Raw genomic sequence first — 27,954 nt, forward strand, 5'->3', positions numbered from 1 at the left:
CATCGGGGCATGCAAAAAAACCGGAGGGTAAAGCGAAATGAAGCGGGGGGCAGAGGATAGCGGGTGCTGTAAGCTTCGGTGTGTAAGCCAGCGAAATTGTTTCGAAGAAGAGCAGTGCACCATAGTTGTTGCGCTTGAGTGTGGGTGGGCTTTTAGCAGATGATATGCATCGGTTGAGGGCTTGTAGGGCAAGTACATGTTGTGTTTGTAGAGTTCTTACTCAGAACGAGATGTGTAGTAATATATTTTTTAGCACTATTTTTCCGATTCAGTCATTTGCTGTGCAACTTTGTTACAATGATTGTATTTAATATGCGCATAATACATACATATGTATGTATGTATATAGTAGCTCGAATTGTGAGTTCGCTTCTATGTTATCCGTACTGCTCCGTTTAGCTAGTATGTACTTAACCCGAGAATCCTTCTAGTAATGATCACAAACAATATTTGCATCATCATCTTCACCTGCTGCTAACTATTCGTGCAGTGATTTGTGCCGTAACACTTCCAGCACTTCGGATATGATTATACAAAGTTACCTTGTAAGCGTTCCTTTTACTGTGAGCCGAAAGCATTTTTTTGTCATTTTGTATGTAATCCAAAATTCGTTTGGATTTTATATGTTATTCATTCATTGAACAAGACTCACTGAACTTGGAAGGTTTTGTTGGATATAATAGTTCTTCATTGACATAAGAAATTGCTTGCCTTCATAAAAATTAACTCTTATAAAATGTAATTGAGTTAATATCACCTGTAATTTGTATAATATATATATATATATTTGGCGTAGGAACCGCTTTAAGCGATTATAGCCGAATCCACCAGAGCGCGCCACTCATTCCTCCTTTTTGCTTTTTGCCGCCAACTGGAAACACCAAGTGAAGCCAGGTCACTTTGCACTTGGTCTTTCCACCGGAGTGGAGGTCGTCCTCTTCCGCGGCTTCCTCCAGCGGGTACTGCATCGAATACTTTCAGAGCTGGAGTGTTTTCTTCCATCCGTACAACATGACCTAGCCAGCGTAGCCGCTGTCTTTTTATTCGCTGAACTATGTCAATGTCGTCGTATAAATCGTACAGCTCATCGTTCCATCGTCTGCGGTATTCGCCGTTGCCAATGTTCTGAGGACCATAAATCTTGCGCAAAACCTTTCTCTCGAAAACCCCAAGAGTCGTCTCATCGGATGTTGTCATCGTCCATGCTTCAGCGCCATACATCAGGACGGGAATAATGAGCGACTTATAGAGTTTGATTTTGGTTCGTCGAGAGAGGACTTTACTTTTCAATTGCCTACTCAGTCCAATGCACCACCTGTTGGCAAGAGTGATTCTGCGTTGGATTTCAAGGCTGACATTGTTGGTGTTGTTAATGCTGGTTCCCAGATAAACGAAATTATCTACAACTTCAAAGTTATGACTGTCAACAGTGACGTGGGAGCCAAGACGCGAGTGCGCTGACTGTTTGTTTGATGACAGGAGATATTTCGTCTTGTCCTCATTCACCACCAGACCCATACGCTTCGCTTCTTTATCTAGTCTGGAAAACGCAGAACAAACGGCGTAATACTCATTTAAATAACAACTTTTGCAGTTTCTCTGTTTTGAATTTGTTGATAAACCACCAATGGGGAATACTTCGCCAATAGAAGGTGCTCTCATAATTTAAGAGTTCCTCAGAAAAGTGTACGCCCAGGGATATTTTCAGAGGCCATACTTTGTCACGAATACAACTGGGAATGCCTGTCAATGGGTAGGTTAACTCCCTGTCGCTAAAAACCTTACACGTTTTTCGATGGTTGGCAACGCCAAAACCAAAAGGGGAAAATGAAAAAATGGAAACGAAAACAACAATCAGCTGGTCGAACAAAACAAACGGCCGGACAAATTGAGTGCACGTTATATTTTAATAGTTGTTTTAGGAGAAAAAAGAAAAATAAATAAACTATATATACATATACATATGTACAAATTTTGCGGCGAACAATATGGGCAGGTAAATGTTAAATTAATACTTATAGCTTTAAATACAAATTTTACTTACATACATATCTATTTCTATAGAATTAATGTCCACTTAGAAGTACCATTTTCCCTAAAACTTGTTGTTGACGAAAGCTAGGGATATCTATCAGAAATTTTAGGACTGCACAAAAAAGCAACAGTATAATTGTATGTACTCATCCATACCTTAAACTACATGTACTTCAATATAAAAATCTTTAATTTCCTAAATTATTTAAAAAATCTAACTAGAATCATCAATCCGGAGTTGTATGTACATATGTATGTAATTATTGCTTACAAACACAGCATACATACATATACAATAAATGAATCAAAGGTTGCCACACCACTTGCCATCGAGCGTGCAACAAACGATGTATGGGAAAGTTCAGCAACATGTTGCTGAGGTAACAAAAATTTAAATGATACCCATTAAAATGATTTGTATTTACTTATATAGTCAACGCGCACGCACACACAACCATACAACGGCAAGCCAACCACTTTCGAAGTGAGTAAAGCCAATTAGTGAATATGTACTGTATATGTACAAGATTTTCATTTTAAATTAAATTCCATACCTCGCATGTTGTTGTCATCATTTGCCGTTGCTCCGCTGGCTACATACAACAACATATTGTTGCCGTTGAATTTATTTCAATGCACAAAATAAACAAATTGGAATTTAATTCAACAGTCGATGTTTGTATGAGCAGCGTCAGAGTTTGCGCCCAGAGAGGCACAGTTTAGTGTGAGAGCGAGAGAGATTGTGGATGTGAGCGCGAATGTGTGAATGAATGCAGTTCGGTTGTTTGGCCTCATCAAAGGCTTAGTTAAGTGTTAATATCTCAAATAGATTTATATCGCAGTTGAAATACAGTGAGAAGATACAAATACAACAACAGCAGTAACAACTCTATAAACGTGGCTATAATTTGAGCGATGAAACGGCGATATATAATATAAAAGGGTGAGTAATTGAATGAAGCTAATTTACATGCAAACGCACATGTCTTCTTATCCAAACATACACACATGCAATACATATGAATGTACTTATTAGCCTAAATAAATATTTTACAAAATGTTTCCCAATAATTTTGGAGTGTGCATAAATATTATGAATTAATTCATCTTTCTAGTACGAATGATTTTTTTTTTATTTTGACATTTAATTTGTATATACTCCTCTACATACATTAAAAATTTTATGCCCAAGAACTGTATTTATATTCAAAATATATAATCCATTCCCTTGAGCAGTGGTGGATCCAGAAACATTTTGTGGGGGGGTTTACGAAAAGTTTTATTACCCAACGTATTTTTAATAAAGCAGTTCCCTTGCGAAAATTCAGTTATTATAGTACACGTTTTGTTTTTTTTTTTTGTGTGTGTATTTTTCCCAAAGTACGAATGTGACGCTAAAAAAGCTCGAGAAATATTTTCTTTTTATGAATATGGGTGATCAACTGTTCAGAACAAAACTTTCTTGCGGAGGTGAAAATGTGGAAACAGCGAACTTCAGGCAAGCATTTTCGGAATTTAGAAGCAGTGAACAAAACGGCTTTTGGGCATGTTTTCAAGATTTTACGTATATTGGCGTTATTGCCTGTTTCAATAGCATCACCGGAAATAAGATTTTCAAGTTTAAAGAGAATTAAAACCTATTTACGAAATACGACAGGTCAAGATAGTCTTAATGGTCTAGCATCAATGAATATTCATAGAGATATTGATCTGTCAGTTGATGAAATACTAGAAGAATTCTTTCAAAAACTAAAGAAAATATAACATGGAATGTGAGATCCACTGTAATCCTCAATTAATCACTGAGCTTCAGCGATACTGCTTGTACAAATGTAGAGAAAGTTCGAATTATATGTATGACAACAAAAATCTTGTAACTTATTATAATTGCTTATAATTTGATGTGATTTTTTTGATCAATAACCTCATTCCATACCCATATCAACAAACATATATTTTTCTCTGAGTTTAGGGGGTGTTTTAACACCAAAACCAACATCAAGAAGCACACTTAAGATAAAAGTTGAACCCCAGCAATGCCTCTAGAATCGGTGTAAGTACATACTTGTTCATGTATTATATAATTGAAGTAAAGAACGCATGTGAAACTCATATTCACCAAATGAACCGTATTATTACATATTGGCCTATAGAAATAATTGCTTTTGGAAACTGGCAAAGTTGGACAAAAATTTATCTCATCATTTTTACCTATTTAGATGAACTCACTTTATTAAGAAAAATTTAATAATTTAATTTTATCTGTGTCAAATACAAACATATCAAATATTTCCAATTCTGAATAAAACTTATTTTGGATTGAAAATTACTTAATTTTCCTTAATTGCAATGTAAAATACTCCATGTTTGTAAGTATATTGCTTACAACAGCAGACCTGGCACCGCCAACAATATTGTGCCTCAGTCACAGAGTGCCACAAGTAATGCGACAATCACACAGTCACAGTTATTCTCGACGTCAGTTATTATTGCTTATGTGCTGAACACATAGAAGACGACAAGCGACGAGCGACATCTGTCAAATATTAAAATACACGCGTTCTTATGGGCACAGATTTTTTGGCAACAGCACGACTTCACCACAAAAGGGTTGAAGTCTTCGCTGTCGCCAAATTAGAAATGTTTCTAATTTTGCCGACGACAATGGCCGCTGTAGAGCTGCCACTAACATGTGAAATGTAAAATTATTCAAAGTTCTCACAAGTAGGACGTTATTTTGCCAGCAGAAACGTAAAATAGCTTTGATATATCATTTATAATAACAATCGATTATTTAAAACAAATAAATCGACCATTTTTACATTTTTTACGTAAATAATTTCACTTTAAACTAAATATGTAAATTTTATTGAAGTGATAGATGTTAGTACGGCAACAATGAAATTGCTTTTTGATATGTCGCTGCCGTCTTCAAAATGTTCAAGACGCTGGCTTCAAAGCGACATTTGTGATCAGCCGTCGCTACGTCGTGTCGTGTCGTCGTCTTTGTGTTCAGCACTTTACACTCGTCTTTGAATTTCGCAAGCACACACGCACACGTACATAAATACATACAAGCACATACGACAAATGTGCGCAATTTGCAGTCCTTTTAGCGGCGCACTCAATTTGCCAGCTAAGCCGGCAGTGGTGTTTACCAACTTGTCTGCCACACGATTGCATAAACAGGGCTGCATCTGCACGTTGCAGAGTCAATTTTAAACAACAGTTGTCACACACACACACACACTCGAATGTGGATGCATATACACATACATACAAACCAGTGTAGATATGTATGTAGTTGTTGTGGCAATCGTCGTCACCATCATCATCATCATTGCAATTTGTTGCTGTTGCCTTGGTCGTTGTCGCTGGCATCGTCGATTTGTCATCGCTTGACTCGGAAGTTCGCCGTTCGTTATTTGCCTGCCACACAGTTGTGAATTGGCACTTAAACTTGACGTGTCTTTTGCTCGTTTCGTGGGATTTCTCGTATTATTATTGTATTACGACGACAATTGTTATTATTATTATTTACGAGCGCTGTCTATAGCGTAACGCGCAACATTCCATCGGTAGTCCGCTTGTGCTGTGCGCGTTGCAGCATATTGAGTGTGTGTGAGTGTGCAGGTGCGTTGCTGGACGAAGAGGTCTACCGCCAAATATTACGAAGCATTCCCTTGGTTGATTCCTTATAAATTAATAGTTTTATTTAAAATTCCATCAACAATCAAATATTTCCTCGGCCAACCAGTAGCTGCAACAAACGGAAGAGTGGAGTATTTAAGTTGAGATCGTTAAAAGGTTTAGAAAGCATAGATTTAGCGCTTTTTCAATTGCTTACATATCTGCTTATATACAAATCTTCATACACGAGCATGTAAATTTGAACTCATAAGACAACCATCATCGGCAAACTCACCCAACAGTCAGTCAGCTCTTGTTTACCATTCATCCATTCTATAGTTTGCCTTCCATTCGTTCAACCATACATGGAGCGTGAACAATTTCAAATTCCTTCCACACATTTTTTCTTCATTGCATCAATTATGATCGAGTGTGACTTTTATGATTGTTTTCTTTAAAATGCTTCTTAACTGGTTCTACAAATACATTTTTGTGTGTGTATATGTGCCATCCGTTGGCAGAGCCAGCATACTGTCTGCAAGTGTGCCTAAATTACTTCATTAACGAGTTTATTTCATGTTGTTATAATCAGCAATCACCTCTGCACACCTCGCCTCCAGCCGTTAGCCAAAGCGCATGGTTGCGGCGGCTTAGTCGCTCCAGTTCTACACATATAATTCATATTTGTCCATTCAATTCTCAACAACTGACGCACAGTGGGATATTTGTAGCAAAAAATTAAATGAGAATTAAAAGTTTATTTGAAGGGCTTCGGTCTGCTTCCAGTGTGTAGTCATATATTTATCGGCAAAAGGTGCTTTGAGTCAAATAAATTATGTTAAATAGCTATTATATCCTTTACATCAAGAATAAATTTTTGAAAGAGTTTGTAAGGCTCCCAAAAAATTTTTGCTTGTTCAAAATTAAAACCAGATTCTTCATATCTCCTTTCCTGTTAATTTCCCGCTTTTAGTATTAATTCCAAAATATGATAAGATGATATGTCACCCCCGCTCTAGATTATCATCATTATCAATGTCACAAAAGTTAGCAAACTCACGTTTTTTAATAAAACTGAGGATATATTTCACTATAAAATTTTATAGTATATAATTTTTCTTTGGCTATTGGACCAAACTATTGTTTTCTGGGATATTGGGTCATAAATAGAAAAGTGTATATTCTGTGTAAGTATAAGCGGTCCAGTGTTTTTCAATATAATTTTTTTTTTCGAAGAACTAACATTGACCCTTCATAACATCTTGTATATAAGTTTGACGATAAGTTTTATACACTAATGATAATAAACATGCATGACGTATTCAAAACAAAGCTCTTGGCGTGTACTTCAAACTCATTATTAGTTGATCTAAAATCAATAAACCAAAAAATATTTCGATAGTAAATGAATAATTCTAGTTAATGAGCGAATGAAAAAGAAAATATAACAAGTAAGGAAAGGCTAAGTTCGGGTGCAACCGAACATTTTATACTCTCGAAATTTATTGCTATATTTTTATTAAGATAACACCCAATTTGACCCATATATTCGGCATAAAATCATATAGAAAAAGGAAAATCATCATATATATTATATAGGCTGAGGTAATTCCTGAACCAATTTCCCTCATTTTCATCACCAACATACATTATATCTAAGATTATATGCTCAGTTAAGTTAAGATATTTCACAGATTAACCAATTTTTAAGCTATTAAGTCCATCGTATTTTTGAAAATCCTGTAATTGGCTATATGAGTGCTAGGGGAAGTTATAACCCGATTTTTACCATTTCTGGTAGAGAGACACACTATTAGAAGGAAAAAATTTCCTCTGAATTAAATTAAGATACCTGAGAGATTTACTGAGATTTTCGGTGAAAAATTACCATAAGGCATTGAGTTTTTCATATTCGATATCCGGGGCTTTGAAAAGTTATATTCCGATTTCGATAATTTTTCCACAAGTGATGCCACAGATCATATACAGTATTTGTGTAAAGTTTTATTTCGCTATTTTCATTGGTTCCATATGAATATATGTATTATAAAGTGAAGGAATAAGATGGAATTCAAAATTGAATTATATAGGAAGTTGTCGTGGCTGTGAACCGATTCCATTTTCCACACGTATCATCAGTGTGTCAAGAAAATATTATATACCGAATTTCATTGAAATCTGTCGAGTTTTGACCCATAAGTATATCTGATATACCCATATCTGACATTTTTCGTTAGTGAGTAAACGCACTTTTTGCAAATTTTCAACCTAACATTTGTATGGGAGGTGGGCGTGGTTATTATCCGATTTCAACTATTTTCATGGTGTGTGGTGGGGTACGTAGGAGAACCGACTGCAGAAAATTTGTTTTATATAGTTTTATTGGTTTGCGAGATATATACAAATAACCGATTTGGGGGCGGGGCCACGCCCACTTCCCAAAAAAAAATTAGATCCACATATGGCGCTTACTAGGACGATCCTTTGTACCAAAATTTTCGCCATTTTGTGGGCGTGGCATTGGTGCTATTTTGACCATTTTAGAAAGCAACTCTCTCACGGTCCCAAGGAACATATGTACTAAGTTTCGTCAAGATATCTCAAGTTATCCGTTGCACGGACGGACTGACGGACAGACATTCAGATTTTGACTCGTCTCATCACCCTGATCATTTTGTATATCAAAATCTATATCCCTATATCTAACTCGTTTAGCTTTATGACTTACAAACAACCGTTATGTGAACAAAACTATAATACTCTCTTAGCGACTCTTAGAATTTTCTCGGATTGATTTGAAATTTTCGAGAATATTTTAAACATATTGTAATATCGGACAAAACAAACTTACTTAAAATTTTGAAATTTTGAAACACTCCTAACTCCTTAAGGAATTTTTTTTATTGAGTCAGTTGTAATAAAAGTATTGTGTAGCTCTGAGCCCTATTGCTATTTAGAGACCGTCACAGTTTGTCTGTTGTTTGCTTAAAAACTGACACTGTGCCACATCGGACTCCATCTATTGCATTTATTCACTCGCTCCCATTTCTTGTTCTTCGTACTTGCCTTCTCTCGACGCTTTCTCGTTCGGTATTTATTTGCTTTTGCAAAGTGAGCAATTGTAGGCACGTTTGTTGCTAATGATGCTGTTGTTAATGTTCGCTTTTGCAGCCACCGCGTGCTGTCATCTTCACTTGATGTTATTATGGGATCGGGTTCTTGTTGCAGTTGTTGCTGAAGTTTATCATACACATTCGGCTACTTTTATGTATGAGTATGAGACCACTCAATTCTATACTAAGTGGCTGCGCCACATTTATGTATGTTAATATGTATATATTTGCTTGCATTTCATGTTCTATTTCTTCCCCCTTTTCAACACATCGAAGTTTACTTCCTTCCATGCGCCGCTTTCTTGGCACTCTGCGCTGCCGCGCCGACCGCACCTCGCGTGCTTTGCTCGTTAGTTTCTTATACTGATGATATTTAAAAGGGCATCGAGTTCATGTTCGGCATCATCAATTATATTTTCCACTCCACGCTCGCGATTGTCTTCTGCGGGAAGTCAGCGTGTGAGTTAGGAGCAGAGAACAGCATGCGGCAATGTATTGAAATTAAAATTAAGTTGAACGAAAAACAAATAACAACAATATGTAAGTATATGTGGTGTATGCGTGCGGGAAAACTGAAATTTACGCAAAAACACAACATTTGAATGCGTGACAACAAGCACCGTTATGCTTAAATGGGATTCTTCTTAATAAGATACGAGATTTGCCCACCGCCACCATCGCCGACGAGTGAATTGCCAGCCTCCAACGGCCAGCACTCGCAGCTAGCAAACGCCTTCCGCGAGGCATGAGGCCAACAAGCAAATAAAGCAGTGCCGTGATGACTGCACTTTTAATTAGTTCCTTAATTTGGCCACATTGTGAGTCACTCAACGCAAGACAGTCTACAGGGCAGCGCAACATAGCGCGGCGCAGCAAAGTGGCCACTCGGAATTCAGGGCTCAGCACTTGACGCACAGTGTTCTGAGCCATTCGTGCGCAGATTTCCTCACATTGTCTGCTATGTTGGCCGAAAATTCACGGCATTCAATTATTTTAATTAGTTCAACGCATTTGAAGAGTGCTTCGTTCTCCCTTCCTCACTGGCCTCACGTTTTAAATTCTGAATAAAATGGCTGATGTTTTGCAGCTCATTAAATATTTAATCGCGTTTATATATATTATATTACATAACAATATATTGTATGTATGTATGTATATGTACCTGTAGCAACATAATAAATGATGTTTCAGAAGGTTAGGTTGCCCAACCTTGTTTTCCATAACGTTGTTGAAGTTGTCTTAAAGAGTGAGTGGTGAACAATCAAATTGCTTTAATTGATTGTTAACATTTAATGTATTTAAAAGCGCTCTTTCAGAAATTTAAATTGTGAAACTTTACTTTCTACTTGTGGGCAATTTATTGATTGATGCAACATGTTTGATGTGTCTTATACCATTGGTTTTTAAATAAATAGCTGAATAGTTATATAGGGTTTTCATATATATCTCGCAAACCATTCAAGCTATATAAACCAAACTTTCTGCAGTCACTTCCTTTACATACCCCATTACACACCATAAAAATTGGTGAAATCGGATAATATCCTCTCCCACCTCTCATACTAGAAGTGCGTTAACTCACTAACTCAGATTAAAAAAAATGGAAAATTGGCGTGGCGTCGCCCACTTATGGGTCAAAATTCATATCTCAAAAACTTCTCGCCCGATTTCAATGAATTTCGGGACATAATATTTTCTTGACACCCATATAACTCAATTTTGAATTCCATCTGATTCGTTCGCTTTATAACATATATGTAGCTTAGGAACCAATGAAGATAGCGGAATAAAACTTGTGGAAAAATTTTCGAAATCGGACTATAACTTATCAATGCCTCGGTTATCGAATATGAAGAATTCATTAAAGTGCCTAAGAGTAATTTTTCACCGATAATATCGGTAAATCTCCCCTAGCTAAAATTAGTTGTAACGCGTAATATCAAATAGGTGTTTAGTTGTTTTGAAGCTATATTGCTTAAACTACAATTCAACTGAGTCGAATTGTAAGCCGGAATATTGCCTTTAGAATTCACTTGAAATTATTAGCACTAATTCTAACTTGTCTAGACAGCTATTACTGCCAAATGAATAAGAATTTCTATGTGAGAATTAATAAAGATGGGCACTCCATTGAGAAATACCGAAGTCGGATTCATGAAAATGAACAGACATTTTTGTGTATACCGAACAAAAAACATTAATTCAATCCAATTAATTATTTCAAATACCACTCAACAGCCCTCATCTTTCTTCAAACGAAACAGACGAGAAACAGTTTAATCAACCTCATCAATTAGTTCCACCCGCTCGAAAGAAAGGAAGCAAATAGAGGCAAAACATCTTTAATAGCAACAACACCAAAAACAGCGGCAGCGCAATCTTAAACTGCAATTCATTTAGCGTACAATCCACCACCACCAACATCATCAACGCATCGGCAGCATTACCAACATCTCCAAGCGTCATTAAGGTTCTGCTTGCACCACGCACCCATGAAACAAACACGGAGGCCAGCACGGCAGAGATCAAATTAAGGAACACATTATAATGATTGAAGCACGAAGCGCGAGCGGAAGAATAGGAAAATACAGTCATATATACTCGCGCAAAGAATATCTGAACTGTTATCGAGCAGCGCGCGGAATGGAGTAGCCAAAGCCGCCCAACAAAAACGAAATAATGTAAACACTACAAACGCCAGCAATGTAAAGTAAAACAAACACAATTATCACGAATTAAGCCAACGAGCAGCAATAAAATATCCGAACTCATGCCATGCATGTTTGTATGAAATAGGTATCTACAGAAATAATAACAGCGTAAACGATTATGAGTTATGACTGGAAATAGCTGAGTATCTTGAGCAACTAAGCAACCAACGAATGCTTACTAAATATAAATGTATGGATGGATGTGTTCCCACACATTTCGTTTTCATTCAGGAGGAATACAATCATGCTAAATAACAACAACAAGTATAAATCAAGCAATAAAGTGGAGAAGCAATCGAATTGCCGGCTGAACTGAAGACTTACATACAAACACACATACGCAGAGATCCATAAAAGCACACACACATACATTTCTTGTGCAATAAAAAGTGAATGCGTGCATGAGTGCTGGGGAGGGCGTCGCGCTACAAGAGGTGAAATAATGTTCGTAGTAGTGGGGGTGCTTGAGGCAGCGGCAGGGGGAATGAACAGACAAAAGCAATGCAACAGTGTGTTAACTGCGTCATAATCCATTATTGAACTGCTGGAAATGCTCGTAATGCGAGGTGCATCATTAAATGCCATTGTCGCTGGGGGCAACAGCAACAGCAACAACAACAGCAACGAAAGCGCAGTACAACCGCAAAAAGAGAAAGAAAAGGAATTTAGGAGCGAGGTACAATTGCAGAGCGAAATGTTGCCAACAGCTAGAGCGCTCTCATACTCACGACAGGAAGTGCACTCACACTAATACACCCATACACCATTTGTACGTGTCTCTGCTGCGTCCTGGTGTGAGCTACTCGGTTGTTGTGGACACGCTCTCAGCTACTTGTCCTCGTGTCAGTAAAGAGAAGTGTTGCCGGAGGCTGGTGTGGTTGGTGGTGGATCTCCCGCACTCTATTCGAGAAGTAGGAATAGTTTTACATGCCTGAAACACATTTGAACCCATTTTGGTGAGTCAAAATAAGAGACGTGCAATTGAAACCTCCTTCAGCATTACGATAAGTCTCTCCACATTTCCTATTATACATATATTATAACTGAATGAATTAAGGTAATAATCTACATTCGAGGTGCTATTGTGACAAAGTGATACCCCACTCCTCTATTGACCTAAGGAACCTATGCATATGAATATTATTATTTTTGAATTTTGCTTTACGTTTTTGTTCCACATATTCTTAAGAATTGGTTTGTTCTAAATAGTACTTGTAGAGCCCTAGTGACGTCTCAAGTCATTCACATCCGTAAAGACTAATTTCTTTCTCTCTGATATTTGAAATAAATTACAACGGTCACAACTTTATATATCAGCCGTCGCCCCGTGTTTATATGAAAAGAGTTAATCCTTTTCAATAAATATAATTTAAAGAGCAACCCTGCATATGATTCAGATGGTCAAGATGACAAGAAGAATGAAGGTGAAACTGTCAGGGCAATAAAGTTGAAAACGCAAATTTGAATCAACACAGCCAACAAAAAGGCACAGCCATGTTGGAGGCAATTGAGCAATAATGAACTATAAATGTGTGACAACAAAAACAATCAACAACAACACACACACACACGCCCAAAATATCCATGCAATACTCTCCATTCTGGCTATAAAATCACAGAAATCAACATTCAATTGGGTTGTATACATTTGTTGTGCAACAAATGTTGCTGACATTGTTGCGAAGCAAATTGAAATGTTGCTAATGCCATGATAAGTGCTGCAGCTAAAATGTGCGCTCATTCCGAATTCAATTTAACGCTTTTCAACGACAACGAGCGCAATTTATGCGACCAACAACAACAACGCTCACTTCGAAAGCATCGAAAGAAGCAACAAATTTGTCGGCTGTGTGTATACCTGTGTGTGTGTATGTGTAAACTATATTAAGACACATTATTGTAATTATTATAATATTTTTATGAGGCACTCACACATTCACACCCATGCACAGAGTGTATGTGAGACAAACAAATAAACGAAGGCGCGCGCATAACGCTCATTGAAATATGAGCGAGTTAGTGAGTGAATGAAGTGAGCGTGTGTCGGATGAGGTGAGCACAACGCGTAGAGACGGTGTTGGTGGATATGGTGGATGGCAAGCAAGCAAAGGGAGACAACAACGGCAACAGTAACAGCAATAACCATAGCAATAACAACAAGCGATGGTTTGCTTTTACTAAATTGGGGAACGGGTACGAATGGCTAATGGTTGCGTACTACGGAGTATCGCGATGAGTCGAGTAGAACGATGGTAATAACATACTGCCAGCCAGCGCTAACGACACAATGACGATGAATATAACAACAACAAAAGGAACAACAATACCAAAGCAGCACAACACGGCAACACTCACAGTCAGTGACAGAGACAACGGCGGCGTCAGCGACAACGGCAAGCAGCAAGCAGCAAGCAGCAATTGGCATGGCGTCGGCAGCGCCGATTGTGACGACGACCATAACAGTTTGGGTAAAATGTATCTAGATACTTAATTGCCACATTCAGTCGTTGTTAAATAGTTGCACGGCACAGTACGATTCCGATTCTATGCCATTGCTAACGACGCTACACATTTGATTGCTCGTTCGTTTGTTCGTTCGTTCGTTCGCACGCTCGCTTATTGTCAACGCTTCAGCTTTTTATCGTCGGTGTTATTGATGATTGCCGCGTGCTCGTAAGTGCAAAACAGCAATAACAATTAAAATCAGTTGAGTCGGTCAATTCGGCAGCCAATGTGAGTGAATTCAACAACAATATTTTTACTTAATTCGCTGTCGCCTGCAACATTGTTGCTGTCAATAATGTGCCCACTTGCATACATACACGTGTGTGCATGTGACTGTTTAGCGTCGAAAGTCTGCAAATCGAATGGAATTGCTGCAATGTGTTGGTGACAGTGTGAAGGCAAAACCATTGCATGGTGGCATGGCGCGCAAAATGAGCGCAATAATTAAGTGTCCCAACTATTTCAATTAAGTGTCGGTGTTGATGTCGGCGCTGCATTTGTTGCCAATACTAGTGCAGTTGTTGTTATCATTTGTTATATCCAACTTATCCGATTCTTCATACTCAGCACTTTGTCATACAGCACTCCACTCTATGCTACGTATGGGGTCGGTCGTTCGTGTGCTCCGAGCCATTGTGCGCACATGAGCAATTCAAATTAATCACTCATCAAGCGATTGCTTCAAGCCTTTGTTACACTCATATACAAACGAATACACACATAGAGTGCTGTAGATGTGTGAGTGTTTGTGCGTTTGTTTGTTTAGCCTTCTTACTTGTGCGAGTATGACAAATGCGGGTTTTCAGCTTTTCGTTGTTTCGGCGCTTCGTTGCCGTTCGGTGTTCCTCGTGTTGTTGCTATTGTTGCATTGCCTTCTGTGTTATGTTTTGTTTTGTGACCATTAATCGAGCGTATGAAACTCATTAGCATAATCTGACTAGCTGGACGACTTTTGTGCGGTTCGTTTCGTCTTTTGTTTGGCGTTTTATTTTTTTTTTATTTATTTTTTTTGTTTTCGTTTCAATTTAAATGCTTATTTTTGTATTTCACTTAATTTGTTGTGTTCATATTTTGCATATTTTCACCGCTTGCGTATTTGTCGTCTGTGTCATTAATATTATAATGTGAAAAAAGACATTTTTTGTGTTTTTAATTTTAAGTGTTTTACTATGGATTGACATATTACGAGTGAATGGGAGACGAATGTGAGCACACACACACAAAGCGGAATCAAATAAAGCACTCAAACACGAAATTAATAGGAAAATAATGCGGTGTTAAATATAAAAATAGCAAGAACAAGTTGCGGTGGCAATAATTTAAATTAGCAATCAAAATTTGTGCATACATTTACGAAGCGGTTTGTTATTGAGTGTATGGGTGTAGTCGTTCGCATTGCTAATAGTTGAGTGAAATGTGTTTCCTGTTTAAATAAGTGCAATCTAATGTAAATTAACTACTAATACAATGAAGTTGAATTAATTGATGTAAAACTATGTAGTGGAATATAAAATAAACTAATTTTTTTATTAAAGCAAATAAGAAAACAATAAATTAAAATAAAATTTAAGAAGCAAGTGTAAAATGCAAAATATAAGATAAACTCTTAACTTTTTAATAAATCAAATAAGAAAATATTTTTTAATTGAATTAAAATATGCCATGTTATTGAAAAATAGTTAATGAATGGATTAATAATTCTACAGTTTTTGTGTTATTGTTTTTTCCTCATTCGGTAAGCATACTTGCTGTTTGTTTCATTGTTTGAAATGTTTTTTAACACTGGATGTATGGAACCCCTCAATTTGACGAGTTTGCGATTAAATGCTTAAAAATGTTAACATAGAAACAGAATTTTTTAATTATTAGCGAGGTGGAGTTTACTTATATAAAATATATTGAAGGTAATAGTGAATAAAAAGTAATGGTTTTTTTAAAATAATTTACAACAAAATCGTAAAGAAAGATATACAATCACTGTCCGTAAATCTAGAGTTAATTTACAACGCAAACATAATATTCAATCGTAAAACATTAGAAAAACTAATGCATTTCTCAACTTTCGCAAATGTTGCAACACAACAAGTAATAATTATAAAAGAAATGAATAAAGCACCATTTAGTTAATTAACACATCAGTAATATCTGGCAATTACCACTTAGCAGAAAATTCCATTTAATTCAGCTTTCAATGCAAACAGCGACGACCAAAAAAACAAAAACAGAAATAACGAGCCAAATTATACAAATGCTCGTGTCATCGCTTACTACAATTACAAACAGCTACAGTGTATATATCTATAGTTACATACAAACAGACTAACTCATATATATGTGTTTGTGTGTGTGTGGTAGTACATTGTACGCCACCCACCCATCAAATAAGCGGCTACGTCAATGCCCCCGAGGTGCAACTTAATCACATTTCAAATTAATTACATTCGGGCAAGTCACTCTAGCAAAACCGAAGTGCGACAACTTAACGCGAAACTCACCCTCAAAACAAATACAGTAGCAAAACGGAAATACACACAGATTAATATACCCACACATCAATTTAGATGTACACACATACATACAGACATATATAAAACTGTATTTATGTGTGCGTGTGTGTGTGTGTGTGTATTATATAGACGATCCAACGCCAACGCTACTGTTGCTGCCACTGTCACTGTTGCTGGTTCGGCTTGTCATTTCGCTTAAATGACCAGTATTCGCAATTAAATCACCTTCATTGCTTTGTCATCAACGCCACTTAACCCATTATACACAGCAAATAAAATACACAGCAGATATAGATCATTAAGCACAACAGTGGGTTTATGGCACGCAATCACACTAACGCCAATTCAACCCACACACACACACAGACACCAACAACAACAGTAAATTCAAGTAGGCATGAGGCTAGCGACGAACATTGCTCGGAAACGAACGAATGGCTTTGTTGTAGAGCGCGCGCGCACGCAATGTTCAGTCGACTCTGCCGACTCATCGCAGCAGTTAGACGGGTGAAGACATCATAAATAAATACGTTTATAACAGTAGCTGGGTTAATAGCAGTCGTTTCGACAGAAACAGTGGCAACTAAAGTCGGCGGCTTAAAGCAAAAGCAAAGCTCATCAACCTGGTCATTAGCGCTAAACATGCTGTTATTTGTTTGTTGTTGTCCCTCTGTTATTTTCATTCGCTTCAATTTATGGCTCAGTGACAGGGAGTACCGTTATCAACATCACAGTCATCGACATGTTACGATGTGCCATAGTTAACAGCATAATCGTCATAGAGCTGGTGATCATTATTATCTTTTTCCTTCGAAAGGTTTCTGAAAAAATGAGCATAGATGTATTAAAAGTTTCTAAAATGGATTAAAGATCTTGTTTGGTTATACAAATATTATCGAAAACTCTTGATTTATATAGTGCCTTATTGGTATAAAGTATTAATTTTTCAATCTTTAACCCCAAACTAATTTGGTGAAAAAAACAACATTCAATAGATTTAAAGAAATACCGTCGGCAAAATAAATATTTTTTGAGAAATATTTTTTTATTGTTTTTGTTTTAGGTATGGATTGAGAACACAGGTTCTTCAAATTTTTAGTGAATTAATTAAAAAAAACTTTCGAAAATCTGATAGAATAAAAATATAACTGATTTAATGAAGCTTGGTTTTAACCTGTATAAAAAAGCATTTTTAGCCCCCTCCACACTCTCTTCAAAAAATATAATTTTCAAAATGAACGTATTAACTTCCGATTCCGTAAAACAAATGAATTCAAATGAAATCAAGTCCAAAAGTGAAATTCATAACAAGCTCACAAAGCCTTTTGGATATCACAACAATTCTGCTTGTTGTTGAGCTCAATTCAATGTATCTACAGAAATGTTGCGGCAAAATCTTACGTTTGTGTACTTCTTACATATAAGTATATATGTATGCAAACACATGTGTGTATGCAAATAAACACCAAAACACGGCTACAGTTACTTATTGCTGAGTACGTGAACCCGAAATGCCGCAAAGTACGCTTTTGTTGTCATTCCCATGGGTCCACTGGCTACAGCGCCCTCTCCTCTCCACTACAAGAGCTGGCGCTAGGCACATTCGAATTACTCCCAGTACGTACATGCCGCCGCTAATTGCAAGCGCGTTAATTGATTGCAAGCAATCTGGCTACTTCCCTTCTCTGGCACATTTTTGCCGACTGTCCAGCAACACTCCGCACGCCACACGCCTCACCCCCCTCCTTACTCTCGTGCAGCAAACTACATGCGGCACTTGTCAGGCTATTAGCGAGCGCCACCATTACTACACCAATAACAACATTAAAAACAACAACAAAAACTATCATCACGAATCGTATGTTGTGCTCGTATCAGTTGTTGTGTGTGCAATCACTGATTCGTACAAATGTAGTATGTTTGTGTGTATGCGGGCGCTGCTGCTAATGCTGCTGTCGCTTGCTGCCATTTGAATGGCTCCGTTTGATCTCATTCGTTAGTTAAGCGCATTGGTGTGAAAAAGTGTATCGCACGGATACGCGATATTATTGTTGCTCGTTGATTGCTTCAGTGTCGGTTTCGTTATTGTTGCTGTTAGTGCGTTGTTTTTCCTCCACTTCCACTTATTATGCCATAACCACCGTCGGATTTTTTCGCGCATTGTGTTATTTTTCACACAAAGCTCAGCTCAGCGTTGGCTAAACTTTAGTAAATAAATAACGTGTGTGTGCATGTGTGAGCGAATGTTGATGTGCGCGGCAGTTTTCACCAAAATGTGCCGCGATTGTGGCTACAAGTTGCTGCCGACGCCATTTATTTTTTGTGCCGTAAAGTGTGTGTTTTGATTTTTTGAGGAGCTCGCGTGTGACATTGCGTAAATGAACTTAGGGAAAGCAGACAAGTTCTTTTAAAAACTGAATTTGATCGAGTTTTTTCATATTATTTGGTAATTGATATTCTTGTTTTTTTTTTATACATTTCAACGCATACAACTTTTAACTTTAATTTGTCGGCGCATTTGTCGTGCTAATTTATTTAATCTTCCGTTTGTCGGACGCATAATTGTCGTTCTTAAGCTGAGGCGCAATATTAACGTCGAAAGTAAAGAAATTAGGTATTTTTCGTTATAATGGTGGTCGGTTTAATTTAACGCTGTAATGTGATTATAAATTAATTTTTCTGTGAAGGTATTCAAGTGTCTCCTAACTCAAACTATTTTGTATGTGTCTATAATAATTTTATCCTTAATTCATTTATATGAACCTTAGATTGTACTTGAAAGCTATTAAAAATATAAAAACAAATTTTTTTTAATTAAGTAAATATTTGGAATTTTATAAAAAAATAGTTATGAAAGCAAAAAAAAATAAGTACACTGTATTAATTTATTAATACTTATCAGTGTAGTATTTCAGTGTAGTATGTTCAATTTTTATAGACGCCCGCGAACTCAACGCATTTTGAGGCAGCTTTCTTGATTACATTTAATCTACCATGGCTTAAGACGGTATTCTACAATTTAGCGATTCGTCATTTTGTCACATTCCACATTGGTTGTTCCTTCCAATTCGCATCGCATAGTTAAAGAACTATGAAGCACAATAAAACAAATTAAAAACCGACGGCAGTGCATTTCTGAAGAGAAAACTTTAAGATTAAGTTACAGTAAATATCTACTTATATAGTAATTTTTATATATATATTTTTTTATTTTTACAAATATAGCTACCAACAAAAGTGAAAGTTAATTACCACAAAGCATTTTATGAAATAATACGTAAAAATACAAAACATATAACTATACGAACAAGTAACATGTGAAAGCACATATGGACATTAATCTAAATGTACGCCTCCGCGTATGAGTAACCTGAGTGTTAATTATGTATTTGTCAGTTAAAAGGTGAACTACGGGAATACAAATATTAATGTAAACCCATACAAAAAAATATAAATTAAAGTGTCGATATTCCCATCGGTGCACACATTTTTACACAGTTCGTGGTAGATTTATTTATTAAAAACATCACAATACATTGGCAGTTAACGTCACTAAACTAAGAAAAAACAGTGCATATAATCGATTAGCAAAGCTATTATGTGTCTGTGTGTGTATGTGTAGCCACCAAATCGGCAATAAAAAGTTTCCTCAATCAAAATATGCGCTCGTAATGAAATATTTGTTTATGTGTTTGCTTTTAATATTGAAATAAACACTTGCATATTAAATTACAAGCGATTACAATTAGTGAATAGCTGTGAAATGTGAAACAGTTGTTTAATATACAATAAATGGGAAACTAATTACAGTGTACAATAAAAAACAAAGCAGGAAAACAACAACAAATAAAAGTAAATAAAAACGCATTATAATAAAAATGAAAAGTTGTTGATGTGAGAATAAAATGGTGTAAATAAGTGACAAGCACCAAACAAGACGACTTAATTGGCAGGGAAAATGCACAGAGCCAACAACAATTATAACAAAAATAATAATTTAATTTACTCGGCTCCAAACGTTGCCGCACCGCACCGCACCACAACGCACCGCATTATGTTGTCAATTTTAATTAAGCAAAGTGTATTAATTCGCAGCTCGTTATACTAATTAAGGATAATAAGCTACAACAAAAATAATAACAACAACAAACTATAGTATATATATATATCTATTATCTAATAAAATCAGCCCAAGGCGCCCACCATGTAACAAAACTAAATTAACAAGCGACAACAAAAGTAAAAGTTCACAAGCACCAACAATAAAAACAAACAACAATACAAAAATAAATATATATGTATATTTACTTTGAAAAGCTCACACAGTGACTACGTCAGAGCAGTGAAATAACGGCGCTCACTTCAACGACACACATACACAAACACACACAAATCCAACTCGCCAAAATAAGGATAAGGATAATATGCACTCAAAGAGCGCTTTATATGGCGTAGCATGAGTGAGAGAGCCGTTGGCGTGGCGCATATAGTAAGAGGATATTCGAAATTGGTGTATTGGTACGCCACACTTGCATAACAAATTTTGACCTTTAACATTTCCATTGGACGTGTATGTGTGTTTATCTACGAGAAATCGCTTTTTTCACAAAGTTCCAAATTTAGTGCCACAATTACAATGGAGAAACAACAATTCACCTGAACATCAACAACAACAATTACGTGTTTCAAGCACAGCGCTCGTAAATGTCAACTAAAGAGCTCCTTTAGCTGTAAGCAGTATACGCCAAATAAAAGACAGGTACGTGGGTATAAAGAAAAGCGGCAAAAATAATTTTATTTATAGACCATTATATGTGATAAATGTGTTACAATGTGATCTTATCTTTATTGATTTTAAAACTTGTGTCTTTGCGGTTTTCACGATTTTTATAATTATTATTTGCGATTAGTTCACTTTGAGCTTCATTTTGGGTTGATTAATTAAAATATATATTGGTGTTTTAATTATATATACTAGGAATTTAAAGTGGATGACTTTGTATCGAAAATATCTTTGAATATTCCAAATCGGCAGCATGCAGTGTAGAGTTAGCTGTACAAAAAATAAATATTCCAAAATTTTTTGTAGAATTTTCTAATTAATTATATATGCTAAGGACGAATGCAAGTTCTATATAGCATTAACTGTGCTGTGTATTTTAAGATCCTATGAGATTATTCATAAACTAACACTGAATAATGATATTATATGTGAATAATTGGCGTAGTTTTACTTTAAAACATTTCTACTATTATCATTTAATGAGACTGTATTTGGAATACTAATCTTGAAAACTAATGTTTAATACTCCATTATTTATTCAATAAATACAATATTTAGTTCTCCTCAGCACACTTCAACGAATAACGGTTGTCTACTTATACTTAACTAATGTTTTTGTATTATTTTGTTGGTAGCGAACCGAACGATTATTGCGACTTATTTGTTTGAGTTGAATGAAGATGACACTTGACAATGTCAGCAAAAATATAATTTGATATACGTGTATCCGTAAACTAATTTTACCCACTTATGCTCCCATGTATGGTATATTTATCATGGGAATTTGAAGCTATGACTACTATTCACAGAAGTAAATATAAACTTTTTTTTATAATATAGAGTAAATACATACGTATGAATGTACAATCAAGCTCATATTTCCTCAACACACATGCACAATTATGATTGGAGTGAGGTAAAAGTGCATTCGCATGCCAAGAAATAAGAAATACTCGTATTAGTGTAATATGATTACAAAAAAAAGAAACAAACACCGCAAAAACACTTCCGCTCTTAAAAACCTCTAAATCCAAATACAATAATAGAAAGAATAAATTTCTTGTTATTAAAATTATTTTATGTATATTATTTCGGAAGATGTTTAGTCCATTTAATATTATAGTTAACTGCTATTTAAAGCTAGCTATATACTTCTTACATTCATATTTCTCTGAAATTTAAATATCATAAAATAAATTTGCTTCTCTAGAATCGCAAGAATACGTGACTATTGACGCAGCTAAACGATATTTCGAACATACAACAATTTAGAGGTTAGGATTGAATACTATATTAATACAGTAGAACTTCCATAACTCGAAGATCTCCATAACTCGAACTCTTGAATTGGCAATAGAATTCAAATTTCGTTCCATAAATCAAACCTTTCAACCAGTGTACCATAATACACAAAATAAAATTTTACTATCGACGCAGAATTATAAAAGAGTCCCTATATTCGTATGAAGGCGAAAAAAAACCTATGTATTACACTTATGGATTTCATACACCTTGTAACAAAGGCATGGGATACAGACGTCAAGAGCCAAACAATATCAAACAACAACAATGAAGTTACAGAATATATCTTTTAATGTTTATCTATACAATTTTATGCAAAGTTAATAAATAAACCGTGTATAAATCTATATTTTACAGCTTTTTGAAAAATGACTGCTAAGTTTGGTTTATATAGCTTTAGACCAATATTAGCTGTCATCGATTGGCTAATTGCTATAGGCAAGCCAATCGAACAAACTTTCCAAATTTTCATACGAACTGGCAGCACTGAAATCGAATTGTCTATACTTGGTCGCACAGAACTCTTCAACCACCGTCCATGTTTTACGTTTTCTGCAACAAATTTAATTTTTCTTAAAGTTTTTTATTCAATAAATTCAATACAAAAATACTTACGATTTATCTTCGCCTGTCATTTTCAATTTCAAATTTGTGTATAACAATTTTTATTATTTTGACAGTAATTTGACCTTTGAGCCGTTCACAATAGTAAAATGGTTCTAAAATGTGTAAAACAAAACTTGGTAGCACTCAGCAAGCTGCGATAGGGGCCTGCTACACCTTCAATATGTATCGTGATATTTGGATCGCGATCTATATTGAATATTGATGGATTACTTCGCGACTGCTAGACGTTCAATATATATTACGTCAATATTTATACGATGTTGTAGTGTTTTCATAAGAAAAAATATTTAAAAAATTTATTTGTTTATTTTTTCGTACATTTTTTCATCATTATATGTATCCAAAATTTGGACGTTATCAAATAACCTTTGGCAGATGAGTTGCATAGCTCTGGCAAAGATTCTATTGTAAACAGTATAATTCATGTTCAATTATTAGAATAAAGTTAATTTTAAAATTTTGGCACTGTTGTATTTCACCAATTCGGACTTGTAAATCACAAAAGATGCTACACATTCAATATTTATCTCGCGATCCACGATCCGCGATCTGGATTTCAAAATATTTAAATATTTTGTGATATGGATCGTGATCCATCAATATTGCTTGCTAAACGTTCAATAAATATCGCGATACAGGACATATCACGATAAATACTGAACGTGTAGCCGGCGCCATAGAATTTTTAATGAGGTATTCGTATACTCTCCTGCACGAATTCAACTAGATAACTTTGTTGTTGCTTTCACATGTAAAATAATTGCTTTCACAGAGAAGTGACCAATCGATGGCATCATCAAGCCAAAGCTATCCGATTTTTGATAATTCGTACCCTCAAATAGTGGATATTTATATTATTAAAGTGAACAAAAATAATGTTTTTTCTTGTGTATTTCCATAAATATGGTAAACCTATGTTTGTATGTCGGCAGATTAAAAATTATATATTATTATTTCTTGCTAACTCATAAACAATAGACACCTATGTATGTATATACATATGTATGTATGAGCGTCCACTACACAAGAAACAATAAATTGAATACCAGTAGTATAATTGCCGCTTTAGCTAAAATTAGCTTAGCCCGCATTGAAAGCAAAATAAACGAAATTAAACGAATACAAATGCTAATTCTGAAATATGAGCGCAAATAAATAGCCGCCGAGAAATATCAAAGTCATTAAGTGTGCATGATTGCTTGATTTATAAGCGGCAAATACTACACACACACATACAGATATGCACAACAAAGTGCCCACATTTAGAATGGAAAAAACTACATAAAAACAACTTTAACGCAAATTATAATATTTTCGTTGATCATTTGTTTTCTACTTCGCTACACAAGTTTGCTAATAATAATAAATGTCATTATGCCGCTTTAATATGCCAAACATGAGTAGCAGAATTATTTGCTGAAAAATATTTAAATGGAAATAAATGTATTCATTTTTATTCGTATTATTTTTGATTTCTTTGAGGTTTTTTTGCTTATTTTAAATACTTTAGCTTTAGCTCGCTTATCAGCGCTTTCATCGCCGTCGGCATGCGCTTGTGCGGCTAAAACGGCACTTTGCTGCTCGCTGCGCCATACGGTTTCATAAACAAACTGTTTCCACTGTTCGGCATATTAAATATTATTGTTACAATATTCTTTTATGTGTGTGCATGAGTGTGTGCCTGGGGCAATCTGCACCAATCTCCGCCGCTCCACTGTACTTCTGCTCAGTCATACACTAATTAATCAGTGGCATTAACTTTGTAGTGTGCGTATTTGTAGTTTTTTTTTTTTGTTTTTCTTTGCCTTTCCTCTTCGTTCGCCGCCGCCTCTAAGGCGCAGTTCCAATTAACTAACAATTAAGTGAGTGTGTTATTTATAAACACTTGTTTCCAAGTTATGAAGCTATTAAAGCAAATATGCTCGTTTATATGGTTGAATTGATTGTACGCAAATGAAAAATAAAAAAAAACTAAAGTAACAACAACACCAAAAGCTTGAAAGTGAGTTGAGTAATCTCAACAATGTTTTTTCTTCATAAAAGTATAGTTTGTTGTTGTACAAATACGTGCTGTTAGCTGTAACAACGATACATTTATAATGGATGTATGTATGTACATATGTGCCTAAATGTTCATTAATCATATTCTGTGGCGTAAAGACAACGCTGCTTATAAATTTAAATAGCTGATTTCAAGTTTGAGATTTGAAATTTCTTATAATAAAATATGTGTATTTCGGTTTTCAAGTGTGTGTGCGTTTATGTATTATGAAATCGATTCAGAATTTTAGCTACTCATTATAACAAATTGGGAATATTTTTCGTCGTGGAGGGAAGATTAAAAACTTTATTACAAATACTAAACGCACATGTTTGTCCATAATGTATTTAGTGTAATAATTGCACAAGAGGTTGTTGATTCTTCAAACATTATTAATTTTGAATAAACACTCAACAAATTGTTTGCTTTGTGCTGAATGAAAATATAATTCTTTGATGTGTACTCCGATTTGAGATCAGTGGCACTAAAATCACTGTTTCAAAGCGTTCGGATTAGTGGATTTTGAGGTTGGCAGCTTGAGAGCGTACAAGTTTAAAATATTTAATCAGCATAGTGATGATGTTTTCAAAATATTTCAAGGAAAAAAGGAATTGGTTTCCGGCGTGGTATATCAGTCACACCAAAGATGTTTAAAAACTATATAACTTTTTTTCATTTAACCACCAAATTCCAAGAAGCAATTTTGATAATAGTCTCCTTATTAATTGAAGCAAACCCTCAGATAAGGCTTTACTATATTTTATTTTTTTATTATATACATATATGAAATTGTAAAAAATTGGAATATAACTATTTAAGAAAGACTAAACAAAATATGAAATAAAAAATTACATACATATATTTCATACGAAAATTTATTATAATTTATTTTATTATTTATTATTATTATTTATACACAAAATACATTTTTCATTGATATTAATTTTCTCCTCTTTAGTTTTACACTCATATTTGAATAATTTGCTTTTTGTGCGAAGAGCCACATTAATTTAATATCAATATTAATTTGTTCATTTTATCATCTTTATTTAGAATTCTCCATAAGGTGGCAACTCTTCAATCTTTTTTATATATTCTTTGCTCCTAAATTTGTAGTGTTTTTTATTAAGGCTTTATTTAGCTGAAAGTATCATTAGATTAGGTTTTACCACCGTATCAAGATTTTACTTCCAGATAAATCCAAATATAAGACTGATCTACTACTGGATCCCAGGATATTTCCACACACATTCATTTAATAAATAACAATCAAGGAATGGTTATGTTCAGATGTAACCGAACATTTTTATACTTATTATTTATTGTTATAATTTAATTAAGATTTGACCCATATATTCGACATAAAATCCACGAAAATCATCATATGAGGGCTGAGGTAATTTCAGAACCGATTTACCCTCATTTCCATCACCAAGGTACACTATACACTATATCCACATACACTATATCCAAGACTATAAGCTCAATTAATTTTGCTAATTAATTAATCTTCTATTATATTAATATTAACTGATTTATAAGGTATTATGCCCATCGTATTTTTGAACTAGAGGAAGTTATGACCCAATTTGAACCATTTTTGGTACAGAGCACACTATTAGAAAAAAAATATTTCTTCTGAATTACATTAAAATATCTGAGAGATTTACTGATATTTTCGGTGAAAAATTACCTTTAGGGGCTGAGTTCTTCATGTGCGATATCCGGGGCATTGAAAATTTATAGTCCAATCTCGACAATTTTGAGTTGAAAATCCGTCGAGTAACTCCTGAGATATGGTGTTTGACCCATAAGTGAGCGACTCCACGCCCATTTTTAATTTTTTTTAATCTGAATGCAGCTTTCTTCTGTATGTGTTTCTCGTTAGTGAGTTAACGCACTTTTAGTAATTTTTAACATAACCTCTGTATGGGAGGTGGGCGTGGTTATTATCCGATTTCACCTATTTTTATGGTATATAATGGGTTACGTAAGGGAAGTGACTGCAGAAAGTTTGGTTTATATAGCTTTATTGGTTTGCGGGATATATACAAAAGACCTATTTATTTAAAAAAAAATACACCCACATATGTTCCCCTCTAATGGAATACTCTGTGCCAAATACTACTTTCAAAACTTTATTTATGGCTTAGTTATGACACTTCATAGGTTTTCGGATTTCGCCAGTTTGTTGGCGTGACAACGGTCCGATTTCGCCCGTTTTCAATACCAACCTCCTCAGGGTGTCGAGGAATATGTGTACCAAGATATGTTTATTAAGATATCTAACTTTTTGCTCAAGTTATCGTTTGCACGGACATATCTAACTCTTTTATTTCCAGGTGATACAAGCAACCATTATGTGAACAGAACTATAATACTCTGTGCAATATGTTGCGAGAGTATAAAATTATATAAATTAAAAAAAAGCAAACACATTAAAAGCAGAAAATAATTATTATATCTACTCACATACATACATACATATACATTTGTGGAGACTATTGTTATCGGCCAATAAAGAGCAAAGTGTATATCGTTCAACTATTAATTCGATTGCCTTGTAAAGTGATTGCATTCCACGCTAATAAACTGAACTCAGCACAGTCAATAAATCTACTTGCATACAAACGGTCACACAAATACTTCAACAAATGTGACAGGTACTTAGCACACTTTTGGCAACGAAACATATGCACAA

The 27,954-nt window shown here is 35.2% G+C and overlaps 1 protein-coding gene across 10 annotated transcripts in view; it reads left to right on the forward strand.

Moving 5' to 3' along the window:
• The first annotated feature begins 2,662 nt into the window (after positions 1 to 2,662).
• LOC105212427 (segmentation polarity homeobox protein engrailed) overlaps positions 2,663 to 27,954 on the forward strand; it is a 109,137-nt gene continuing 83,845 nt past the window's right edge. For 2 of the 10 annotated variants that reach the window (XR_008470128.1, XM_011184391.3), the window contains exons 1-2: positions 14,244 to 18,946; positions 19,726 to 21,259. The gene's annotated coding sequence lies outside the window, so the exon portion shown is untranslated. Of the gene's footprint in view, positions 2,978 to 13,527; positions 14,222 to 14,243; positions 18,947 to 19,725; positions 21,260 to 27,954 lie in introns of those variants that run through there. The other 8 variants (XM_011184390.3, XM_054226141.1, XM_054226142.1 and 5 more) reach the window with 8 other exon arrangements.

This window comes from Zeugodacus cucurbitae, chromosome 2 (assembly GCF_028554725.1).
Source record: "Zeugodacus cucurbitae isolate PBARC_wt_2022May chromosome 2, idZeuCucr1.2, whole genome shotgun sequence".
NCBI lineage: Eukaryota > Metazoa > Arthropoda > Insecta > Diptera > Tephritidae > Zeugodacus > Zeugodacus cucurbitae.